The sequence below is a fragment of the Myotis myotis genome, unplaced genomic scaffold (genome assembly GCF_014108235.1).
Source record: "Myotis myotis isolate mMyoMyo1 unplaced genomic scaffold, mMyoMyo1.p scaffold_m19_p_5, whole genome shotgun sequence".
Lineage (NCBI taxonomy): Eukaryota > Metazoa > Chordata > Mammalia > Chiroptera > Vespertilionidae > Myotis > Myotis myotis.
Genome location: NW_023416357.1, coordinates 39675745 through 39695123, shown reverse-complemented (window position 1 = coordinate 39695123; position 19379 = coordinate 39675745). Strand labels below are relative to the sequence as shown.

Below are 19379 nucleotides of genomic sequence, written 5' to 3'. Positions count from 1 at the left end.
ATACATCAATCAATAAATAAAGGATTTTAAGGTCTTCCTGGGCAGCGATTACAATACAAAGTGCTAGTAATTATTATGATCCACATAGGTTGCAATGACAGCATGGAGAAGAGAAATTCAGTATGACCCAGGGTGGGAGTGAGGGGCAAGAAATTTAACCTGTGTCCATCAGGCAGAGCAATGCAATGCTTGATAACATGATTCCCACTATATGTGTAAAAAAATATAAAAAGATAGGTAGATAGGTAGACAGAGAGATGGGTCAATGGATAGATAAAATCTATAGATCAAATGTAATGAAGGGTGGGGTGGGGTGGGAACTGGGTGGAAGGGTCAATGGGAGAAAGATGGGGGACATTTTAATATTCTTAACAATAAAAACAATTTTTTTAAAAAAAGATTCTATAGATCACATCCTTAGGGGTCCCTGTTGAATCCTAACCAGATTCCCTTTTGCTCATCGTAGATCTCTCTCATGTTCTACATTAAAAATAAATTGAGATAAAATTGAACTATACCATGTTAGTTTCAGGTGTACAGCATAATGATTTGATATTTATGTTGTGAAGTGATTACCACAATAAGTCTAGCTAACCTCCATCACCATACATAGTCACAAATTTCTTTTCTTATAATGAGAACTTGTAGGAAAGATCTAGTCTCTTAGCAACTTTCAAATATATAACACAGTACTGTATTAACTATACTGTATTAACTATAGCCACCATGCTGTATATTATATCCCCATGATATTATTTATTTATATATATTATTATTATAAATTATATTATTTTATTATTATATTATTTTATAACTGGAAGTTTGTACCATTTGTCTCATGTTCTACTTCTTGCTCTAATTCTGTATGAAGGCCAGCAAAGTTATTCGGACAGACAGAAGTCAAGACAGGTTATATTTCACACAACTGTGGAAGAACTGGAATTTTAAAAAATGTTTTTAAAAGATGCCATGCTACCCATAATGTCCTTGTGCATTTCTGAACATACCTTATTTTCTGTTTAGAAACAGGCAACATAATCAAAATGGAATCTTTGCCATCTGAACATATTAATTCACTGAAGGCTAACCCTCTGGACAGAGAGAGGAATATGGGAGTGCTTTGAAAGCATAAAACACTGTTTCCTGGGAGGAAGTCAAGAGACTTGGCAAAGGGGGAAAGAGAGATTCAGCCAAGGAGTGAAAATGCAGGCTGAGGGCTCTCATCATTTCCTCCTAGTCTCTGCATGGCCGTGTGCAGGCAGCCTGCTGTGGGTCCTGGCAGCCCAGTTAAAAGGAGAACAATCATAAAAGATAAGTGAGGCCCAAACAGTGAACTAGGAAATAGAAGGAAACAGGGTAGAAAGAAAAGAGACATCTTCTTTGGCAAAACAACAACAACAACAACTGTAACATAGTAGATTTGTTTCTTTAATATTGAAGTGTGTGCATTTAATTCAAGTAACCCTGCTGTGGTTCCTGCCATGTAGGGGTCCCGATTCCCAAAGAGAGACCGGCAGCCATCCACAGACGCTGCATAGATGCTGCAAAGAGCTCAACCAGAAGAGCCCTGGCTACACCGTAGAGATGCAGGCAACAGAAAGAGTAAGGTGCATAAACAGCATCCTCATCATGAACATTACTGTTCTTAGAGGGAAACCAAACAAGACAAGAGCCTCTATGTTTTCGCTTTCCACTGAGTACTTTTGCTAGGTAGACACAACTACAGGTCCTTTTTGCTTTTAGTGGGTTCCTTTTTGTGTGATTTGCCAGAGAAACCTCTGCCATTTCCATTTGGAACACAGTATCACCTCCCTAATTGGTCTTGATGGTTAGAAAGAGCTGTTTGAATCCCCACAAAGGGTCTCAATAGCAGAAGAATTATGATCCCATTACTTTAAAGCAAGCCTACCTAGCAACTCAACTAATGGCTATGAAGTGTCAACTAAGGACCTATAGGGACTTGGAATGATCATTTTGTCAAAAAGCATCACTGGGCATCTGTATGTAGGAAATTTAAAAAAAAAAAATCTGCATGGCCAAATTCTACATAGATAAGAATTATTTATTTGTAAAAAAGCACATTGGTTGAATGGGAGAATAGATCTCATTAAATGGTTGTTTCTACATGAAATTTGAAAATCCCTCTCCTACCTCAATGTTTAAAATATTTCTATTATTTTTCTTAGCAAACCCTACTGGGGATTTTCAGGGTCTACAACTCTGCTTTCTTTCTTAATGCAGGACCTAAAACCTTAGCCTGTTACCCTTTTTCCCAACAAGTGTTCTCCGCACCCCCCCCCCCATTCCTTTGTTCTGCTCCTCATGTGCTCTGCAGACAAGTGACTAATCTCTTTGCATTTATTGGTTCTGAAACAGATAATAAAACTTGCAAATGCGGGGAAATTATAAATGTTCAGAAGTATGAAGTTATTTGAATCACCACCCAAAATACCCTATTTTCTGAAACATCTCTTCTGAGCACTCCAAAAGTCTTCCCTTTCCCCCTCCAGGTAATTCTGGGGGTCCTTAGAGAGAGGTTGATCCCTACGGCTACAGCTCCTCTGCTCTGTTCTCTGGTACTACATCTTAGGGCACAAAGCTGGGCAATGATCTATATGGCAGAATCGGGGAGAAGGCTAAGTCTCTTTTGTGTTACACTGTGCTCAGCATGAGGCCTGGGCCCCACTGAGCTAAAGCATTTATTGAAACAGCTGTTTTATGGCTTGGTCATGATGTCCTCTCTCACCAGGAGCTAAATTTGTGGCATGGCATTGGGCTGGGGTGGAGTAAAGGTGCGATTACTGCACGCTGACTCCTCCCACTGCCCTGTTTGAATGCCAAGGCTTTGTTCCTTTCTTCAGCCCTATTCCTGGCCTCTTTCCCATTTAGAATGAGTTGCCTTCTGGAGCTCCTCAGTCCTCCCTGAGAGTGGAATCTTGCCTGGTACTCTACCAGGTTGTGCAGTGCCCAGACTGTGTACCTTTCAGCAGTGGGTACAATGTGGGCTTGTACCCACAGACTTCCCTCAGGCCCAAGCCACCAGCCCAGGCACAGAGAGCTCTGAACCCTGGGAGTGAACAGCAGCTGAGACACCCACCCCGCCACCCCCTGCACATGCATGGTCCCTGGGTCCTGGTTCTGAAACAGTAATTGGAAGACTTACCTATGGGGTCTCTGTCCTCCATTTTATTTCTGAACATAGGCCTCATCAAATTTTTCCCAGGAGAAAGATGTGAGGATCTTCTCCATGAAGGTCTAGAGAGGCAGTGTGTGTCTCCAATGTCAGGGACCCCTGAATGGTTGCTGCCCATTGCCTTTGTGCTCTGCCCCATCACAGGCATGCTCCGCTTGGGGCATTACCTGATAAGCCTCGCAAACATAATCTACTGATTTCTTCCTATCTTTCCACAAATTCACAATTTAGAAAGGTCTGAATTGATGCTTTCCTGATTTTATATCTCATATCAAGATGACGTGTGGCAAATTCTATGTGATTATTGTTTAGGATGGAGCCGATTTCAACTTTGTGAATATAAAAATACAATTCAGACTATTAATATCTTGAAAAAAATTTAGAGAAATGATCTCTTGTGCAGGAAAAAACCCTAGTTTCAGACATAGCTAAGAGCCAAGTTTGAGATAAGTAAACATTTTACTCTGACTCATGAAGTATGCATTTGATTTAGAACCCAAGTTATTTGTCAGTTGTCTATGAAGTTCACTGTGGTAGTTTTCAGTTTTCCAGTTTCTCTTCTATTTGTTAGCCCCCCCCGCCTCTTTGTACTGCTTTTCTTTAAAACGTACCTACCATCTTTCATAAACCCATCCCCATTTTGGTTTCACCCTTCCTCAGAGCCCTCAGAGATTCAACAAGGCAGTCTGCATAGTGCTTGTTGGCATGGAGGTTCCATAAAACTGACTATATATTTAGAATAACATTTGCATCCTATCTGAGGTGAGCTGATTTATGAGTCAGTGTTGGGTAAGTACCCAAGATCCTCATATCAAATGCAAGATCCAAGTGTGCTGCATGATTACCTCACTTTGTCTTTTGTAAAGTACCTGGTACCATGACAATATTCACTAAGTAAATAACCAATGTGAAACACACTTCCTTGTCTATTTTAATAATGTACCAGTCATGCATTTTTTTCTTCTGGAACAAAGAATCATTGTAGTAAGTTGCTCTGCCAATATTAGGCTGATATCTTATTGCAAGCAAAACGAAGAGATAAAATGGTATGCCACAGGAAAACTGATAAAGTTTCTTTTCAAAATAAAGGAGAGGAAGGTAATAACACAAGATATGAAAATCAGGAAATAGAATTACTGTAATAGAATTAATGCAAATATGAATATAGGTTTCTTAATTTCCTAATACTTCTCAGTTATAAAATAATACCCACATGTCCAGAGTACAATTCAAGTTATAGTTTTAAAATTGATTCCATTTTTAAAATAAATCTGTTGTTCTTCTCTGGATGCTCCTGTCCATAAGAAAGGCTGACAGATGTTTAACAAAGCAGAAGCATGGCCAGCCATTTCTAGGGGGAATTGAGCTACCAAATATTTTCCTCAAATTATAGAAAATTACCATTTGTAGAATCTATGTTATATTTAGCTTCTTGATTTAGGATTACACATCTGTAACTTATTGTTAGGATATCCGGAGAGTTTGCAAAACTCTATAATATGAATATTGTCTCTCTCTTGGTATTCCCAAAGAAAGTTGTTTTGGTCCCATTTGTAAAGATTTGCTGATGACCAAAAGAGCCAGTATGTAATTTTAGAGTGAAAACATTGAGATCTTCTACAATGTACTGTTGACATATTTTCACCCAAATTTGCTACCAGTTGACCAAGGATCCAGATGGTGGTTACCCTTCAGACTACCTCACAAACCCCAATGATCCAGTGGAACAGAGAGAAAGGGAAACTTGATCTCTTCCTCTTCTGGCTTTGGCTGAAGATCAAGATATTGTAATAATACAAGTCTTGGAAGGATTTAGAAATGGCTATGATTTCCTCCCCCACCCCGCCTCCCCACCCCCGGCTGCCCCAGTAACACTTGTATTGTACAGTGTGGACATAGTGCTCTTTTAATGACTAAATATCGCTGAGGGGCTTAGGGTTTATGAAAGATCAGGGAAATATAATAGAACTTGAATCTTGTGTTTATAATCTTTTCAAGTTAGTTTTAGTTCCGTTTCTTAAAATAAGATCAAAGAAGACTCTCTAGAAAAGGCAAAGACTGAGCCTTGAAGGATGAGAAAGAGGATATTGGAATTAATTCATGAGCAGGTATTCTGGCTAAAGAAATAATGTGGGTAAAGCAAAGAAGTGGGAAAGGGCATGGTGTGCTTGGATGTTGGTCAGGGTTCCCCAGTGGCCCTAGAGTTACAGATGAGGCTAGAAACGTTTTGCAAAATTCTATTCTCCCAAATAATTGGCATTGAAGTTATTCCTTCTGGAAAGCCTTCTCTGACCTCCAGTCCTAGGTGGAGTGTCCTTTCTCTGTGCTTTTGGGACCCTCTGCCCTTATCCCAGTGAAGTTCTTCATGCAACATATGCATTTACCTGTTCTTATTCGACTTCCTCTTTCATTTTTACACTCTTTACAGAAGGGACATTGTCTTGACCACTTTTGTCTTTTTAATGCCCTGGACAGTGCGTGCTTGGTAGGCACTCAATAAATATTTCTTGAACTGAATGAATAATGAAAACTTTTCCTTAAATAATTTCTTTCAAATGTTTAAGTTTTTTTTTTAATAGGCTATTAGACTAGACTGGAATATTGTTCTAAAGGCATAAAGCAACATATTAATAATAAATGTGGATATATTTTGTAATTAAATTACTAAAAATAAAGCTTACTCTAGATCAGCAGTTCTCAACCTGTGGGTTGCGACCCCTTTGGGGGTCGAATGACCCTTTCACAGGGGTCGCCTAAGACCATCGGAAAACACATATATAATTACATATTGTTTACAGTAGCAAAATTACAGTTATGAAGTAGCAACAAAAATAATTTTATGGTTGGGGGTCACTACAACATGAAGAACTGTATTAAAGGGTCACGGCATTAGGAAGGTTGAGAACCACTGCTCTAGATCATTATCCACTTAAAGAATTTATCTATCAAATTGCTAAGAAGTCCTCTTTATAAAGGGGTTTCATTTATAAGACAACTGGCCAGAATAAGGGACCATTTGAGTAACAGTAAAAGAGAGGGCAGAGCCTTGACAATCTGCTAGTGCAGTGGTTCTCAACCTTCTGGCCTTTTAATACAGTTCCTCATGTTGTGACCCAGCCATAAAATTATTTTCGTTGCTACTTCATAACTGTAATGTTGCTACTGTTATGAATCATAATGTAAATATCTGATATGCAGAACGGTCTTAGGCGACCCCTGTGAAAGGGTCGTTCGACCGCCAAAGGGGTCGCGACCCACAGGTTGAGAACCGCTGTCTAGTGGAAGACTATGTCTGAGAGAACCCTGGACTTGGAGTCACAGAACATGGGACCTTGCTCCAGAAATTGCTATGTGAACCTGGGCAAGCTACTCAGAGTCTCTGATCTTTAATGTCATATCAGACACTAGGAACCATAATACCTGTTCTGCTTACTTCTCAGAGTTGTGAAGATAAGATAATGTAGAAATGAGATAAACTACAAAGAATTCTCCTTCTTCTTCTTATCATAATGCTGTAAGAAATAAGTTGAATTGACGTCCCGAAACCTCTGTTGTCTTTTGTTCACCAGTTAAAAACACATACCAGACCTTAGGACTTTTGATTTGATATTCAATCCATTGATTGTAGGCTGTCGCCTCTTTCCAATCTGACAAGGAAAAGAATACACATCGCTCGTAGAGGAATGCAGGGTTGTAAAAGTGTGTCCTTGGCAGGACACTATATCCTCTGGTATTTAACACCAAACCCTAGAGTCGAGTCTGCTTCCAGGTAGTTTTCATGCTCAGCTTATCGATAGCTGCATGGACATGTCCAGTGACAGATTCTGGCCATGGCGAGGCTGAGTGCTGGCAGGACAGATGAGCACTGTTCTCCAGCACATTGCTTCCATTCTCTGCTCTTTTCCAGGCTGTCAGGGGTTGGCTCTTGCCAACATGTTGAAAGGCCTGGCCAGGATTCCTTCCAGGCTGTGCAGTCTAGGTAGGAGGGGCGATTGGCATGTTTATCCCTCCTGTGTCTACCTTGACCATTCTGACAACATTTTAATCTGAGAGGGGAGTGTCACTCCCTGGTGGCCCTTTATCTTGGTTTATGACAAGCTTATTATCTTTGATCTACCAGACCCAGAGAGTAGAGGGTGGGTGTTTTATTTCATGTGCCAGGTACCATTGACTTTAATTATCTTCTTGAAATCAGTCCAGCACTGAGGGATGTGGGACTGACATCTCAAACCACCTCATAGTTTGGACAATCTCTAAAACCACAATGTGCATATATAACTTGGCTACCCAGTATTTGTCAAAAAATATTGTATTTTGTTGAGTTGTGATTTTCTGATATGCTCCATTTAAAATTAGGGTGTTTTTTTTTTGTTGTTTTTTTTTTGGTAGACTTAAAATTCTGACATGGAAATAGCTATTAAATGTAAGATGTGTAGTCAGCCAGTGATGGAGCTCATGCTATATAATTTCTTTATATGCTCTGCTGAATTTGGTGATATGTGAGCCCCCTGTTTTGTTTGGTGATAGGGTAGATAGGTGAGAAGACTGGAAGAACAATTACGAGTATGAGTCAGTCACATCACACTTAATAACATTGAGAGTCAAGATTTTTCTCTCAATTTCAAATATTTCTCCCTAAAATTCTGTCCCACTAATTGGGTCCTGTCTAGTGCATCATTCAGTTTGCATAATAGTTCAGTCAATTGTGGAATTAGAGCTTGACAGAAAAACACAGAGTCATCCATTCATCCATCCATCCACCCATCCATCCATCCATCCATCCATCCATCCATCCATCCAGGCAGTCAGCACTTTTTATATGAAAGGCACTGTGGTAGGCTTTGTAGATACCAAGTTTGATGAGTTTACAGAGCAGAGCAGTGATTTTTAATCTCTTACATTTCTTTGAGTATCTGATGAAAATTATATAATTTCTCTCTGAGGAAAAAAAACCATTCAATTAGAAGGGATCATCAGTTAAACCCATGGACATAGGTTTAAGAACTTCTACTCTCTTATGGGAGGTACAGATAAGAACAGTCCAGCATGTGCTCTGAGTTCTGTTCATCAGTGGTGATGGACTTTCCCTGTCTCATCAGTTTTTGTGGTGGGTGTGGGAGAGGGCAACAAAATCACAGGCCCACTGGCAAGAGGGCTGGATTTGGGTTTAGAAGTTTAGGATTTAGTATTTCCTAGTCCAACACTTACTAGTTGTGTTAAATGGGAACATTACCATGTACTTAGCCTTTCCAGGCTCCCTGTTTTAATCTATACAATTAAAATAGTGAGATCTGCCTCATCCTCACGGCCAGGGAGGGAACCTTGTGGTGAGAGGGAGTAGGGGGTAGGGCCTCTGAAACAGTAAAGCTCTTCATAAACTGTAAAGTCCCATAAACATAATGTATTGCCATCACTATACTCACAGACACAGATATTTGAGAAAGTGATAAAACTTGGTCAAAAAGGAGACATCCAGTTGCATTCAGAGGCTCCCCGTGGCTCCTGTGGATGGAGAGCAATCATGGACTGCCTCACAGAACTGATCTCACAGTCCCCAAAGAGACAGCAACTATGACCTGGATTTGAGAGAATAATCAGTGAAGGAACCACATTCAAAAGTCTTGAGTGTATTGGCAACAGAGCCAGAGTCATACATTCAGAGGAAATGATGATAGAAAAGTTGTAAGCCAGTGGTTTGATTATTTTGGACATGCATTTATTTACTCTAATGTGGGGTTTTAAAAAACCAGGAGACTATAAAAACATTGTCAACATGCCTACCCCTGCCCAAACCATCCATCTCCTCTTTCTTTATCACTTGTGCTCCAATGGAGAAGCAGCCTGTGGTTTAGCTGGCAGTCAGGCACGGCGTGAGGTGGTGGGTGTAGGGACGGGACGAGAGCACCAATCTTGGAAACTGAAGTCCTGGGTATGAGTCTTGACTCTGCCTCCACCAAGTAGCTCTGGGACAATAGACTATCTCGTCAATGGCCTCAGAGTCCTCATCAGAAAACAAGGTGGTAATATCCAGTTTGCATATCTCACTGGGTTGTTGTGACGCCCTAAGGGACATTTCTTTCTTTTTTTAAAAAAAAATATTTTTATTGATTTCAAAGAGGAAGGGAGAGCGAGAGAGAGAGAGAGAAACATCAGTGATGAGAGAATCATTGATCGGCTGCCTCCTGCATGCCCCACACTGAGGATAGAGCCTGCAACCTGGGCATGTGCCCTGACCAGGAATCGAACTGTGACCTCCTGGTTCATAGGTTGACGCTCAACCACTGAGCCACACCGGCCTGGCAGGAACATTTCTTTATAAACTAAAAAGTACTAGCCATATAAAGTGCTATTGTTTTTATTGCATGCATCAATGTCCATGTTTCTCAAAGAAATGACCAAAAGGGAGAAAAAGACACCATGTTATATTTTTGCAGATTGGCTGCCTGATTTTGCTTCTTCGTTAAGCCCATGTCAGGATGACAGGCTGTCTAATCATGTTTGTGGAGGATGTGTCTAGAAATGTCTGATCAAAATATACCCAGGAATTTTGGCCATGGCTGCAGAAAGGAAGGCAAGCTTCCACTCATGATTTTCACATTTTATATTTAGCAAAAGGAACTTTAAAAACCGTTAGCGTTTCGAGAAGCTATCAAATACATTCTATCTTCTGTAGGAGCAAATACCAAACCCTCCTCCCTCCGCTCTTCTGCCCATATGCCTTCTCTCAATTCTTTCTTGCCCTCCCCCACTTTCCCATCCTATCCCCTCCTCCCCCGCCTGCTGTTCATTGTGTGTTTACAGTCCAGAAGTGGCAGCTGCCCACGCAGATGCATCCCAGCGGATCAATGGTGGCACTGTATCCATAGGAACCTGAAAAGAACCAGGCAGTCCCTTCTTCCCAACTCATCTGTTTGTGGTGTGGCCAGACTGGCTGATGAAGGAGTTTTGCTCTAGTTATGACACATAGGAACAAACAGGGCAGAAACTGCTAACTTTGATCCAGACAATGGGATGTAAAACTATGCCCAGCAGGGGCCATTATGGGCAGTTGTAGCTCACCTCCCGTTAACCTGCTCCTGGGGTCCTGACTCTTGTTCCAATCCAAGCTGAACACTGTCAGGCTGGATGTGTTAGGTAAACTAAAAAGAGAATCTTTGAACTGGGAGCTTATCCTTTCATTCAACAATTATCAAACCTTTACAATATACCAGACACTGTGCTAAGTATTAGAGAAAAAACCAAATGAACAGGATACGATTCTTCCTTTTAAGAAGTTGTCGATATAGTAAGAAAGACAAAAATGTACACAAAAAATTATAATATGTGACACTTACCATTTCAGAGCCAAGCGATGTGGGGACCACAGGAGGAAGTGATGAGTTCTGCCTAGGTTTGGGAAGGCCAAAGAGAGGAGATGATTGACCTGGGCCATAAGAGATGACCCTGATTTCACCACATGGAGGAGACAAGAATGCATTCCAGGCCTAGGAATTAGCAAGAAGAGAGGCAGGGCAGCATGCAGATGTTCAAGGAATTGTGAGCATCTGATATGGCTGGAGCGGAGTGGGGGCAGGTGAGGGCCGATGAAGGGAGAGGTGGGTATGGCCAGGTTGTAAAGGGGCTTTGAGAACAATGCTAAGGAGATGGGATGCAAAAAGGAGCTAAGGCAGATTTAAAAAAAAATACTACGTATTTTGAAAATCTCTAAACCTGCAGAAAGTCCATTGCAGGTGTTTAAGCTGGTTGATCGATAGGTACCCTTGGATTTATATTTTGGGTGGGAGCTTTGGGCAGTATGAAAAGTGGGCTGGAGGGTGAGGATGGGGAAGCTACAGGAGTCCTGTTAGAAAGTTGTTACAAAGCTACAGGCAAGAAGTAAAGAGGATCCCAAACGGGGCAGAGGGAGAAGGTCAGCAGAGCAGGTTAGTGGGCATTAGACTTGGCAGGACCCAGGGGATTGGTTGGGTAGAGGGGTTTGGGGAGTTAGCCATAATGCTAACTTAATGGACAGGGTGGGAAGATAGTGCAGTGAGTAATCAATATGGGGATCCCAGGAGAAAGTAGGTGGGAAGATAGTGAAGTGGGTAACCAATGTGGGGATCCGTGGATGGGAGAACAGATGACTCTATTTCCCACTTAAAATAACAGCTCTCAGCCAGAATTTGAGTTCAAGTGTTCTGAGCTGGGAAGAGGTGCATTCAGCAGGCCTGTGTCCTGAGACTAATGTTTAAGATATTTGAAAATTAGCCCTTTCTTGGCTTTCTCATCACAGAATAAAATCATATCAACTTCTTTAATCTTCCCTCAAGGGCCTTAGATAACTTGGGTTGATTCTGTTTTCCCACATCCCACTTAAAATGCAAAGCCCAGGATGAAGACAACATACGAATCTTTTTCAAGTTATACATATAATTATATATTTTATGAGTGCTGTGCATACTTTATTAAAGATGACTGTAATTCCCACATTTAATACTTTATAGTTATTAAATATCTGCTTTTGCTGAAAAACAAACAAACAAACAAACAAACACAACCAAAAACCTGGAAAATTTAACTTCATTCTTTTTCATCTCCCCACCAAATATTTACTTCTTTCCAACAATGGATTTGCCAGCCCTGCTCACAGGTAATGGTGCCCCTTTCAGGAGTCTATAGCAAGACTCCTCTTGTTCTGACCATTAGTGCAAAATTGCTGTTTGGGTAAAGTTCCGGAGGCTGATTACATCAGGAAGGAGATACCGCTGACAAAACATAAAATGAGGGAAAAACCACAATCTGTCCCCAGTACCCTGGCGGTCCAGCAAGATCTTCCAGGAGGTCCAAAGACTGGGTTTGCGCTTGAAGAAGTGCTGTACTAGTACCTTGGAGGAGTCCTCTGTCAACTCCAAGAAAAAAACAGCCTGGGGAAGAGCTGTTAACTCTCAAGACTTTGCTGGCAGGTAGCATTGGCGAACAGTACCTCACTTAGTCATTTGAGGTCTTCTGAATACCTTGCCTAAAGTGATTGAAAAAGATGTTGGAATTTTAGGAAGCCCTTGAGTTGAAGTCAAAGGTATTCAATTCATTCATTGCCCCAAAGAATCCTTAATTGCGAATTGGTTCCTGCAGGTTCCAGGTTGGAGAACCCTCCTTCAGCCAGCCTCAGTCCTCCCGGAAGGGTGCCTCAGGAAGAGCCTGGGTAGCCAGAATCTCTGTGAAGGTGCCTGTGACTTGTCATGCTGCCTCTTCTTTGCTGGCTCTTGCTGCCACCCTGAGCCTCACCCGCTCAGCATGCCCAGGCTCCTTGGCCACATCTCCCTGGCATTCTGCTGACTCCCCGGTGCCTTTCTCTTTGCTCTCTAGGATCCTTCGATGCCTTCACTCTCCTCACTCTCTCCTCTCCCTCCCTCCAACCAGCCTTTCCTAAGTGGAGTTGCTCATCTAAACCATAGTAGTCAGAAATGATCTTTAAAGTTCTCCCAAGGATGTTAAATAACACGTGTCATTCTAGATGTGTAGGAGAAAAGTAAATGCATTAGATGCAATGGATCTCGTAGGACAGTGAGGCTTAACTCTGAATAGAACTCTGGTTGAGAAAGGCTGTTTGGGCTTGGGTAATATTTTTCCAGCTTGGGGGTAGAGAAACTCTAGTCTCTTCAAACATCCTTCTGTCCCAATGACATTTCTTCCAAATATACTGATTATATTGGAAACCCATTCTGATCTACCAAGAGCTTAGGTTTTTGGAAATTTTTGCCAGATAAAAACTCCCAATGACTTCTTTGATGCAAACCCCTGTCCTGATCCAATGTGTTCAGGATAGCATGTGGAGGAGTTGCATGGATCAGAGAAAGTAAAAAAGAGGAAAATATTAAGGGAGAAGATAGAATTGTCATCTTGTCACCTTTCGAGATCCTCAAATATTTCATGGTCTGGCAAGTAGACAGGAGTATCCTTGTCTGGTACTTCAAAGGATGCATGTATCAAAGTAAATAATGCCAAAACCCATAGCTCCCAAGTCCCAATGACTAATCAGAATGAAAATGTATTTCTTGCTCACATTGAAGACCAGTGAGGATGAGGGTAGGAGTGCAACTCTGTTCCATGTGGTCATTCAGGGACCTAGACCTTGTTCTCTTCTGTGTCTCTAGAGTCCTTTCCATCCTTCTGACAGAGGAAGGAGCCAGAACTACATGTGGAAGAGTCTCACAGACCAGGCCTAGGAGAGATGCATGACGCCTGGCCCACATTCCATTGGCCAGAACTCAGTCTCTGGCTACAGTTAATTGCAGGGGGGTGGGGAATGTAAGCCTGCTCTAAGTCTGAGAACAGGAAGAGAACATGGGTGTTGGTGGTTACCAAAGTTTGGATGTTTGGGGTCATAAGTTTTGGCTCGAAATGAGATACTAATAACTAAATGAGAATTTGCATGGTCCATGACAGGCAACCTCATGAAGTAATACGTTTGTTGTCACTGGAATGTTGGTTGGAGAGCAATTATAGAACTTTGGAGTTCTGTAATTACAGTTCCCAAGTAGCACAGCAATCCTTCCCACCCTCCTGCTTCCACTTTCCCTGTGGTGCCGAATTCTTGGTTCCCATCACCGAGATGAGAGTGGGTCACATGGTGCTACTTCTGTAGAATGTCTTTTTCAACTTTGTTTTTTTCCTTTCTATTATAGCAAGCTAGAGTAGCGCTCTTGAGGTGGACTTGTGCTCAGCAGACACAGGACTCAGTGTGGAAGGGTGAGCCTGTCCATTACTGGATCCTTTACCTCTGGGGCAAGAAGTTATCATGAAATCCTTTTGTGCCAATAGATGAAAAGTGAAGAGGAGCAGCATCACTGTCAGTGTAACATTCTGGAGTCCTAGCATTTTGACATAGGAAGGGACATGAAAGCCCATGGACTCTAGTCCTAGTGTGCTGTTCCTGAAGAGGAGCAGAGGGGTCAAGCCTTTGTCCTTGGGGTTGTGCAGCCAGTCCTGGCAAAGCACAGTTTTGGGTTTCCTGACTCCCAGACCTAGGCTTCAGGCTACAACTTCCACCAATAAAATAGCAGGATTTCTCTTTCTTAGAGACATTATTCAATGGTCTGATGCCATGACCTTGCTTGAGTTGCACAGAGAGAAGGAACCATGGAAGTCAGGAGGCATGGCATCTGGTCCTACTTGGTACTCAGATCTCTGTGGTCTTGGGCATGTGGATGGGCCTCGGGTTTCTCATACATAAACTGGAAATTTGAATTAGATCAGCAGTGTTCAAGTCACGTGTCACACAGGGAGGCCTAGTATCTCTGGAGCTCCCTCAGGAGCCATTTTGGAGAATAGGAACAAAGCATAGCTATTTTATATATCGGCTCCTTGTTCACTAGGGTTGTTAGAAGGTTCTGTAACTTGTTTGAAAACTGGTGTAAATCATCACTGAGGCCCTTTCTGGATTTTAAGTACTTTATGGATTTTATTATTAATGTACTTTATATGGGGGTTGTGTAATTGACATAAAGCTGTGCAAAGTTAAAAAGCAAGCCAAAGTTTGCCACTGCTTGTCACAGCTGCAGATTCCAGTGCCTTGGGGGCCAAGCAGGTCATCTAAAAGGAGGGAAGAATATGTTATGGGTTGAGGTGAGGCCCCCTCACCAATTCATATTGAAATACTAACCCCTAGCACCTCAGGATGTGACTGGATTTGGAGACAGGGTCTTTAAAGAGGAAACTGAGTTAATATGAGGTCATTAGGGTGGGACCTAATCCAAAAACAGAGGGATTAGAAGAAACCAACCCTGCTGATACCTTGATCTTGGACTCCCAGAATTGTGAGAAAATAAATTTGTGTTGTTTAAGCCACCCAGTCTGTGATACTTTGCTATGGCAGCCCTAGCAGCTAATACGGAATGTGTGTGCTTGTGTGGACAGGTGTGTGTGTGTGTGTGTGTGTGTGTGTGTGTGTGTGTGTGTAAGATGATAGGCCGGGGAGTGGAGGAGGGAGAGAGCCTGTGGCAGTTTTGGATGAGCTTGTCCTGGCTGAAAGGGGAAGGTATTCTTCAGCTTAGCTGTTGCCATATGTGGATATTAGCTCTGTGTTGCCAGATGTTCTGAATTTTCAAGTGAAGCTAGAAATAATTTTTAATGTGAAAATTTCCAATTTTTAAGGTCCTACATGGGCAAACAAAACATGGCTGTGGCCTGAATTTGACCTACAGACCCCACGTTTAAGGAAACAATTTGGAAGTGACCTCATAAGGCAGGGCATGACTACCGAGTAAACACTAAGAGACAGAATGCTGGGTGAGGAGCCAGGACACCTGGCTGGCTTTCATGGCCAGAGCATCTTGCTGTTAGACCTTGAGCCAGACCTCAATTCCCATTCTTGTCAGCGGAGGAGACCGAACTGGGCCCTGCCAGCAAGGGTGATGGGAGATTTCAGGTCTGAGTGCCATACTCTGTAAACATCAGAGATTTGTGGCCAAGATAATTACTCCCCACTTGGCTGTTTCTCTCTAAGAATTAGTGCGCAATCTTCTAAAGTCTCAAAGAAAAAGATTGAAAATAATTAAGGATTTAAGTACACAGAAGTGGATAAAATAGCCCCATTCTTCGAAAAAGCTGCTTAAACTAGAAATAGAAAAACAAAAAGAAATCAGAAGGATTGCTCCAATGAATCATTGCTCCAAACGAATGTCATTAAAACTATTGGCCAGAGAGGGTAGAATGTCACCCTTTCATTATCAGAATTCTCACGGGCTCCTTTGCATTGGAATTGTCACTGTCGGGTTTTCTTGGCTCCGTTGTCAGCATTTCAAGGACAAAGTATGGTAGACCTGGACTAGTACGAAGGATTATTAAGGTTTTACTGTGTGCCAGGGACTTCACATATACAGGCTTTTTTTTTTTTTTTTTTTGCTGTAACACAAAACAACACTTCCCAGAAAATCTTGCTGTCTGCAAAACGTGGTATAAAACAATAATAGGATATAAGGGGAAAATACGGCCCAAATAGAGCATTCAAATGTCATGCAACTCTGATCAACCACAATAATCACAGTTACCTGGGGAGGTCACTTAGACGATGCTGGCAGCAGCTGAAGCTGCTATAGGGGGTATTAGTGTGCACAAAAGCAATAGAGCTGAGAAGCTGGTAACTGTTTAATCAGCCCCAGGCTGGCAGGGGCGGAAATGGAGCTCTGAGTCAGTGGGCACAGGAGGCAGGGAGGGCAACCTTACACAAGCTGGGAGCTCACGAGGCTGGAGTGCACCTATTGGCGGAGGGAGCCAGCGGATACAGGTGCTCATTTTAACGTTTTCTGGATTATACAGCGAAAGGCTTCCTGCTGATGGTGCAGCGGCTGAGCCTCAGGCCTTTTCCATTTCCAATGAAGGTTAGGATTCCAGTCCTGCCATTCTTGCTCCCCTTGCTTAGGAAAACCCACCCATGATATGATAAAAATCTAGGTGCAATTTTCACATCACAATGTGAAATTTTAATGTGCAATTATGTGCAGTCTAATGTGCCATTTTCACATCACACTGACATCATTCCTCTGGTACCCATCAGTGATGGAGTAATCCATGCTACGGAAACACACATGGTGACAGAACAGAACCTAGCATGCTATTTAGTTCTCACAGCTCTGGGAGGTACTGGAGCAGAGCCCTTCGCATTAGTGTGCATCAGAATGACCAGGACTTGGTAAAACATGGCTGGGCTCCATCCCCGGAGTTTCTGATTCAGTGGGCCTGGGGTAAAGCTGAAAAATGTGCATTCCTAAGAAATTCCTAGATGATACTGATGCTGCTGGCCAGGGGACCACTTTGGGAACTACTGTTCTAGAGGAAATGGATTATTGGCAAGATTTTGTGACTTGCCCAAGATTGCTGCGGAAATGGCCTCAAGGCAGGCCTAAATCTTGGGCCTAATAAGGCTACTATGCCTGAGATATTGACCTTTGATAATTGATAAACACTTAGGTATGTGCGGGGTTAGTTTCAGTAATTACTTGCACTCAGTTATCAGTCAGGCATGTAGCTCTGGCAGTCAGCAGGAATGGGTTTGTGGTCAGTAGGAGCTGTACATTGTTGTGGAGACCTGGGGGCATGAGGGCATAGGGGCATGGGGGCATACTGCTTTGTTTACCATTTGCTCTTTAAAACTTACCAGCTGTACTGCCCCTTAAGGACCTATCTGACAGGAGCCAGGGTGGAAGTCTAACTATGACTTGCTTATGTCCTCTTTAGTGTGGCCTTGCTTCAGGGAGATGTGGGACAAGTTTGGCAGACTAGAGAGTCCCCGTTTGAGATGTCCCCATACCCTGAGAGCATGGCATGCCAGAAAGAGCTCTGGAGTCAGGCGCTGTCGCTTACAGATTTGTGACTTTGGGGAAGTTATTCATCTAGCCTCTTCCGCAGAGTGGGTTAACAACACCTCCTTCTCTGGGTTATTTGAAGATGAAATGACCGTCAGTCATCCAGATATGTTTCTGACACCCAGAGCTTCCTGAGACACAGACCAGCTGTCTCTTTGATTTCCCTGAGGTTTCACAATAAACCCAGGGAGCTTCCTATCCAATGTGTTGCATTCACCCTTCACCTTGCTCCCCAAACACCCAGAAATCAGGCAGCAGCAGCATCTCAAGAACACAGAGTGGAAGCCTGCTGGGAACTGGCTTGGTTAAGATTTCTGGTTCAAAGCATCATGAAACTAGCAGTTTCCCCTGCCTTCTTGCTAGCATAGATACAAAAACATAAAAAATTATGACATTGAAGAGTAACTAACCAATGCCCTGCCAGTGTGGCTCAGTGGTTGAGCATTGACCCATGAACCAGGAGGTCACGGTTCGATTCCCAGTCAGGGTACATGCCTGAGTTGTGGACTGGATCCCTGTTGTGGGGTATGCAAGAGGCAGCCAATCAGTGATTCTCTCTTATCACTGATGTTTCTATTTCTCCCTCCCTCTCCCTTCCTCCTGAAAGCAATACACATATATATTAAAAAAAAAGAAAAAAGAAAAGTAACTAACCACCTAATTCCAGAATTATGAAGGAACTGACAATTGCAAAGCAGGTGAAGAGGACCAAGAATAACCAATGTAGCTTTTAGCTTCTGTCATACTTCTACTTTGCCTTCACGATTTGGAGACCTGGAGCATGTATCAAACAGAAAACTTTAGTGCTGTATGGGGAGTGGAGTGCCTCTCTTTCTATTTCCCCCTCTCCTTCCTCCCTGTCCCTCTGTCTCTTATCCCCACTCAGGCTTCCATCTTATTTTATGTATTTACTAGAGGCCTGATGCACGAAATTCGTGCAAGGGTAGGCCTTCCTTCCCCTGGCCGCCAGCTTCATGGCCCCAGCTTCGCGGACCTGTCCCCCACCTGCACCCGCCTTGGCCTGGTGCTGCCTGTGTCCTCCGCCACACATCCTCGGTTCCCCAGTTTCATGGAGCCCCCCGATTGATCACCCCACAGAGGGTGGCCTGAGCCCTCTCTTTCCCCCCCACATTGATCAGCCCACTGGCCACTGGCCTGGGCCTCCCTCTGTGGGGAGGGACCAATCGCATCGCATCTGCCTTGGCTGGCCTGGTGCCAGTATGAGTCATAGCGTGGTGGTCCAGATGGTTGTTCTGCTGTTTGGCCATTTGGTCAATTTGCATATTATGCTTTTATTATTATAGATTTATTTATTTATTTATTTATTTATTTATTTATTTATTTATTTATTTATTTATTTATTTCCATCTTGTTATATTTAGGTCAACAGCCCAAATCTCAGGAAAGAAGTGCCTGGAAAGCAGTGGGGTGCTGGCAATGCTCAAAGACCTGTGAGTGTGGCAGACACATCCTAAAGCAACCCCAAAGAGTCAAACCCTTGAATAATCCTCTCCCCTTTGAGGTGCAGGTGGTAGCGTGATTGGCTTCTAGCCAACAGAGAATGGCAAAGGTGATGGATGTCACCCCTGTGATTATATTTCAGGGGGAGAGAGAGTCCTTTGCTGGCCTTGAGGTGGGAAGTCCCCATGTGGTGAGAGGGCCTGAGAGGGGCCACATGCAAGGAACTGCGGAGCAGCACCCAGGTGACAGCAAGAGAGTGGGGCCCTCTATCCTACAGCTACAAGGAACTAAATCCTGCTGACAACTCTCTGAGCTTGTTAGAGGATCCAAGATCCAGACAGAAATGCAACCCACCGACTGACTCCCTGTGGCGGCCTTGTGAG

At 42.9% G+C, this 19379-nt stretch overlaps 1 long non-coding RNA gene across 1 annotated transcript in view; it reads left to right on the top strand.

Moving 5' to 3' along the window:
- Positions 1 to 19379, top strand: part of LOC118655782 — a 91015-nt gene extending 71636 nt beyond the window's left edge. Inside the window, exons 2-3 of the long non-coding RNA XR_004967391.1 lie at positions 18918 to 18986; positions 19139 to 19379. This is a non-coding gene — a long non-coding RNA (uncharacterized LOC118655782). The remainder of the gene's footprint in view (positions 1 to 18917; positions 18987 to 19138) is intronic.